General features: G+C 43.8%; 1 pseudogene; it reads right to left on the bottom strand.

Moving 5' to 3' along the window:
• Positions 1–5554: 5554 nt before the first annotated feature.
• On the bottom strand, positions 5555–5673 carry LOC120620590 (uncharacterized; annotated as a pseudogene).
• Positions 5674–6581: the final 908 nt, after the last annotated feature.

Raw genomic sequence — 6581 nt, forward strand, 5'->3', positions numbered from 1 at the left:
GGACAACATGAAGAAAATAAAGAGTTATACGAAATTAACCCATGAAGGGGATACAATTTAAAAAGTACTTCTGAAATGGTGGAGTATATTCTCCAAAAATCCATTCCTCCATGAAATCAACAAGAACCCTGGCCACATTTGTCAAAATCAACCCTTTTCAAAACTCTGGAAATTAACCACAAGCTTGCAAAACTATTTCATTCTTCAAGGAAAGTGATTGAATCCCAGTAAGAGCAATGAGGTCCCCAAAGCCTCATCCCTGGAGAGCTGTCACTATGTGATCTGTCTGGCAGTTCCTTAGAAACCCCCGTTCTCAGGGGTCATGTTAAGTCGACTGTGTTGCCGGAGGAGCAAGTAAGGAGATGTCTTTCGAGAACTAAAAAGTATTACTGCTGCAAGATGAATAATGGTTAAGCTCCGATGGACAGCACAGAGGCTAGAATCAACAACGCTGTACTGTATACTTGAAATTTGCAGAGAGCAGGCTGTAAGGTGGTGAGATCTTTGGTGGTAAGATCTTCTCACCACCAAAAAAAAGGGGGGGGGCAGGGAAAGAAAACAGTAACGTGTGAGGTGATGGATATGTTAATTAACTTGTCGTGGTGATTACGTTATAATTTAAATGTAGATCGAAACGTGATGTCATACACCTTAAATATACGCAATTTGTCTTTAGCAATGACATCTTGATAAAGATGAAGAAAAAAAGAAGGCCGTTATGATCCACAGTGGGCTCCTCCATAATCACCATAGGTAATTAATCTTGCTCTTATTTTTATAAGCGAGGGTATCCATTTGCCGCCTCCCCTCGCAATTGGACAGTTTTATGCCAACAGATGAGATGATCTAGGTACAATGTACAAATTCCTAGAAAGATACAAACTACGAAAAATGACTCAAGTAGAAAAGTGGTTGCCGGGAAGAGTGAGGAGCGTAGAGTGACTGTATAATAGGCATAGGGTTTCTTTGGGGAATGATGAAAATCTTCTAGAATTGTGTAGTAATGATGGAACAAGTCTGGATTTACTAAAACCCACTGAGTCATACACTATAAAAGGCTGAGTTTTGTGGTATGTGAATTATATCTCAATAAATCTGTTGGTTTTTTTTTTAATGAAATCATAAAAAATAGTCCAACAGAAGAAACAGAAAAGAAAGAAATGGATCTAATAAAAAACAAACAGCAAGATGATAGACATGAACCGGACTATATTAATAATCACATTCAATTTAGATGATCTAAACATCCTTATTAAAGGCAAGAGGGCCAGTCTGGATTTTTTTTTTTAAAGCAAGACCTAGCTATATGCTGGGGAAAAAAAAAAATCTTTAAACTTAAATACACAAATAGATGAAATATAAGAAGATAAAAAAAGATATATCATGCTAATACTACTTTTATAAGAAGCTGGAACAGTTCAATTAATACCAGAGAAGACAGATTGCAAAGCAAAGAATAAAGAAGTTTGCTTCATAATAATGGAGGGGTCAGTTACTCCAGAAGATACACATGCTTCCATGCCAAATAACAGCCCTCGAAAAGACACGAAATGAAAACGGAGAAATGCCAAGAGAAAGAGTCTCACAACTATAAACAGAACTGTCGAATTCCTCTCTCGATGACTGACACGACGAGCAAATGGAAAATCAGCAAGGACACGGAAGACTTGAAGAGCGTTGGACTAACTTTACTGAAATAACATTTGTATGAGATTGCACCCAACAGTGGCAGGACACGCACGATCTTCTCCGTGTGTTTTGAATGTCCACACGGAACGGTTCACCACATAAACTATATCCTAGACCTAAATACAAGTTCCAGTAGAGTTAAAAGAGTCAAGTCATTCAAAATAGGTTTACTAGCTATAATGGAATTAAATTAGAAATCAATAACATCTTTAGACAACTCCGATATTGGGGCACTTAATAGCGTATTTCTAAATAAACCATGGGTGAAAGATGAAATCAATAGGGAAAGTGTTTCGAACTGAATGAAAATGATGATACCACATTTGAAAAGGTGTGGAGCGTTGTGAAGGCGGAGCCTAGGGAGAAATTCATGGCCTTAAATACCTTTACTAGAAAACTATGAAGGTCTCAAATCGACGACCTCAGCTTCCACCTTAAAACAGAAAGGGAAGAGCATGCTAGATTGAAAGCAAGCAGAAGAAAGGATGTAATAAATATCAGAGCAGAAAACAGAAAACAGAAGATTAATAAAACTAAAAGTGATTCTTTGAGAACGTCGATACAATTGATAAACATCTAACCAGACTGATCTAGAAAGAGCACACGAGTACCAATAGCAGAGAGAAAGCTGACATCATTACAGATTCTCTAGATAGAAGATAATAAGGTGATTTGTATAACGAACAGCTTTATGTCCATAAATTCAACAACTTGGCTGAAATGGACAGATTCCCTGAAAGACACAACCTACAGAAAGCTCACTCAAGATGAAATAGAGAACGTGAAGAAAATGAAATTGTAGCAAAGAACACTCAAGGCTCAGATGGCTTCCCTGGTGAATGCTCCACGTGTTTGAGAAAGAAAGAATGCCAATTCCACAGGAACGTTTCCTAATTTATTGTGTGAGTCCAGCATAACTCTGATGCCAAAACTCATCGAAGACAGGATAAGAAAGAAAGCTACAGGATGAGATTCTGGTCACCACCCAAGATCCATTCTGCACGTAGAATACAGAGGGTTGGTCTGGGTGAAAATTCTATCAGACAGTGCTTCAGAGGGGCCTCGCGGTCAGCCAAATCTATGTTCAAAATGCCTTCTCTGACACTCTACCAGTGGTGTGGTGTTAGACAAGTGACTTCACTTCTCTGAGCCTGTTTCTCATCTATAAGTCAACAAGCAACACCTAAGGCTGAGGGTTAGGATGAAGATTAAATTAGATAACCCCTTCACAGTGCCCTTACACAATGCCTGGGACTTCATAGGCAGTTCCATAAGTATTAACCGTAACAAGATAATATTCGTGCTAACCTAAAGAAGGCTTATGTCTTTTGTGGTATGTATAAATGTTCGCAGAGGTAGTTATGTTTTGATCAATGAAGCCATTTCAAAATTATTGGTTTTCTTTGCATTGAAGGGAAGAATTTAAATCCTCTATAACTACATAACTTATATAACTACAAACAGAGGAAGCAGTGGCTATTTTTCTTCTTCTTTTTTTCCTGGTGTAAGAAGGACGACTTTTTTTTTTTTTTTTTTTTTGCTCCAATGTAATGTAAAAATTCCTTTTGCCCATCTATTTTCCTGCTGACTGAGGACCCGACTTCCACAGCGGTCACTCAGTTCCTTGGTTCAAGCTGAGACAGAGTCCAAAGAAGTCTCATTTGCTGGAATCTGCTGGTTTACCGAAGCCCCTGCAGCTTCTGGCCTTAGCTGAGAAAAAGCTGTTTGGAAGAGAACTTTACGGGTGGGTCTCTGCTCAGAGTCTTGCCCTCTGCATAAAAATAAAATAGCTCTGAGTCCTTATCCCGTTTATCTATGCCTTACACTCAAGTCACCAAGACACCAAAGTACAAAGGATGCAAACCTAAAATGCATTCCCTTTTCCCCACCCGACTGATGGAGATTTACACAAACAACTGGGACCGCGAGCTTCTAGGTCATTCCCCTGAGCTTTGTGTATGGCTGGCACTTTCCCACACCCGCCATCGCCAAACCCTCATCGTTCGTAAACAATATTGTAGAAAATGGCTCAGCTCAGAGCTCACAGAGCCCTCTCTTCCCCGCTTCCCCATCATCTGAACCTCGAAAAGGACACACCTCTCCTCTGTGAAAACATGGCAAAGCATTCCGAACGGGCCGGGAGTCCACACTCACAGGTGCTGTAAGGACAGGCTTCAGTGACCCGTGGCGGGGTCTCCTGCCTCCCCCGCTGTCCCTGGCAGGTTTATTATTCTACCACATGGGTCGGCGACAGGAAGGCTTGCTGCGTCTGGGGACAGGCTAGACCAAGGGAGCAGACAGCCTGCTCATTGTTTCTGAAGCTTTGGAAGCACAAAGAGCCTGCCTGCTTATTCGTGTGCCTCCGTCACTGTCCCATTTTTCTGATAAATAGGGTTTCTCACTCCCTGTCCCATGGAGAGGGCCAAGTAAATCTGGAGAGAGAGAGAGAGACTGAAATTATTAGGATTCTTTTCCCTCCTCTTTTGGGACTGAGATGGGGTTTCTTACCTGCAGCATTATTGATATTTTAAACCAAAGATTCTTTTATTCTGAGCAGGCCATTTTGTGCCCTGTAGGATATTTAGCTCCATCCTGGGCCTCTCTCTACCCACTAGATGCTGGTGGCAGCCCTCAGTCCTTATGACCAAAATGCCTCCAAACATCGCAGACTGTCCCCTGGGGTCAAAGCCTCCTGAATAAGGGCCCTCCCTCATCCCCCAAACCTGTGAAGCTATGATGTATAAGGCAAATGAGGCTTTGCTGCTGTGATTGAGTTAAAGATCTGGAGATGGGGAGATTATCCTGGATTATCCAGGTGTAATCACAGGGTCTTCATAGGGGACCGCAGGAGGCTCGCAGTCAAACAGAAGGCCACATGACCACGGAGGCAAAGGGAAGGAGAGATAGATTCGAACGTGCTATTTACTTCGTTGGCATCGAAGACAGAGGAAGTGGGGTCACGTGTGAGAAGACGTAGGTGGCCTCTGGAAGCTGGGAAGAGCAAGGACACGTTCTTGGAGAAGGAACACAGCCCCGCACCCCAGTTCAGCATCCGACCTCCAGAAGGGTAATAGACGTGTGGCCGTGTTAAGCCACTGAGTTCGTGATACTTGGTTATAGCACCAGGGGAAACAAACAGGGAACACTCCGGAGAAGCTGAGAGCCCTCAGGGTTCGAGATCAGCTTTGCCACCCAGCGGCTGGGCTGCTTGGCCTGTCTGAGTCTCATTTTACTCCTCTGACAATAACCGATGGCTCTATCTCTCTGCTCTGCCACTTTATGACTTGGAAAACAGCCAGCCAGCTCTAGACAGCTATGCTGGGGTGACGGAGAAAGCGAGGTGTCAACCTTGCCCCTTGAGGTAGGATTAAGAAAAATAAATATCTGGTCATCGTCCCTGGTTCCTGGCACAAAGCTTTAAAAGCCTTTGGAATTTCCTGAGTGATGGAATGTTTCACGTTATTCATAAGGAACCCCTTCAAACCCCACCTGTGTTTACACTGCTGAGGTGACTCCTGGTGGACCCTTGGACAGTTTCAAGGATGGTCTGGCCGTGCCAGAGAGACCAAGCGGTTATAAAGGCTGAGAGCTTCCAGCCTCACACATGCCCAGACCTCCTGGGAGGTGAGAACAGCCAGGGCCTCACTGAGTTCAAGCACGTGGTCAGTGATTACTCCGTCACGCCCGTGGGACGGAACCTAGGCAAAAAACTCTGGAATTGGAGACTCAGGGAGCTTCCTGGTTGGTGACCATATGTTTGTTGTTGTTGTTGTTGTTGTTGTTGTTTAGGGGAGGCAACCCTTGGTTGACCTCATAAATTGCAAAGGACCTTGTCAGCTTACAATCCTTTATATTTTATTTTTTATGCCTATAGCACCCGGTCTTCCTAGGTGGTCTCCCATCCAAGTACTAACCAGGCCCGACCCTGCTTAGCTTCCGTGATCAGATGGGATCGGGCTTGTTCAGGGAGGCATTGCCGTAGTGGCGAACATATTAATGCTGCACAGTCAGGGTGCTGCACCCCAGACTCCATGGGGTCTTGCTCTCAGGACCCTTCCAAATCCTGTCACCTTGTAAATCTCTTCATCTGGCTGTTTATTTGTCGCCGTTATAATAAAGCAACGGTCACCAGTAGAGGCGCTTCCTGGATTCCATGAGTCCTTCGAGTAAATGATCGAATCTGAATGCATAGCTAAGTTGGTCAGGCGGAAGCGTGGGTGGCCCCTGGGACCTGGGGCTGACATCCGAAGTAAAGACACTCTTGTGAGGCTGAGCCCCTAATGTGTGGACTTTAACACTGATCTCAGGTAGTTAGCGTCAGAACGGAATTGAGTTGTTGGGCTCCCGATTGGTGTCAGAAAACTGGTTTATTGGAGTGTAGCCTTTGCCCAGCTTTCCTTGTCTAAGCGAGCAGACTGCTGGGGTTCCCAGCTTTTAGCGATATTATTTAGATATTATTAGATATTTATTAGATATAATAAATAAAGATATTATTTAGGGAGTCTTCTCTCCCTAAATAATATCTTACCCCTAATATATAAATAAATCGAAGCAAATTTCAGGTCATGAATCTCTTCCAAGTCTTCCTACCCTGTACCCCTGACATAGCTTTGTGAGAACCTAGGGCCCTATTGAGTAATTGGGAAGCCACCAGCCAGGGCCATCCGAGATCCCTTTTCCTCTCAGGAAATACTGATATGTATTGGCAAAGTCTGATAAACAAGAGATCTGATTTCCCCCAAAGCCTTGGGTGCTTCTTCGGGGGTCGCCTTCCTCTCCCAAGCAGCTCCAAGGGGAACTGAGGGTAAAGTAAGCATCACTCTTGGCTGAGTCGGAAGTCAGTCCCCTGGGAGCCCAAGGTCAGACCTGTGCGGTCACAGAGCCCAGCTCTT

Source organism: Pteropus medius, unplaced genomic scaffold (assembly GCF_902729225.1).
Source record: "Pteropus medius unplaced genomic scaffold, Ma_sr-lr_union100, whole genome shotgun sequence".
Lineage (NCBI taxonomy): Eukaryota > Metazoa > Chordata > Mammalia > Chiroptera > Pteropodidae > Pteropus > Pteropus medius.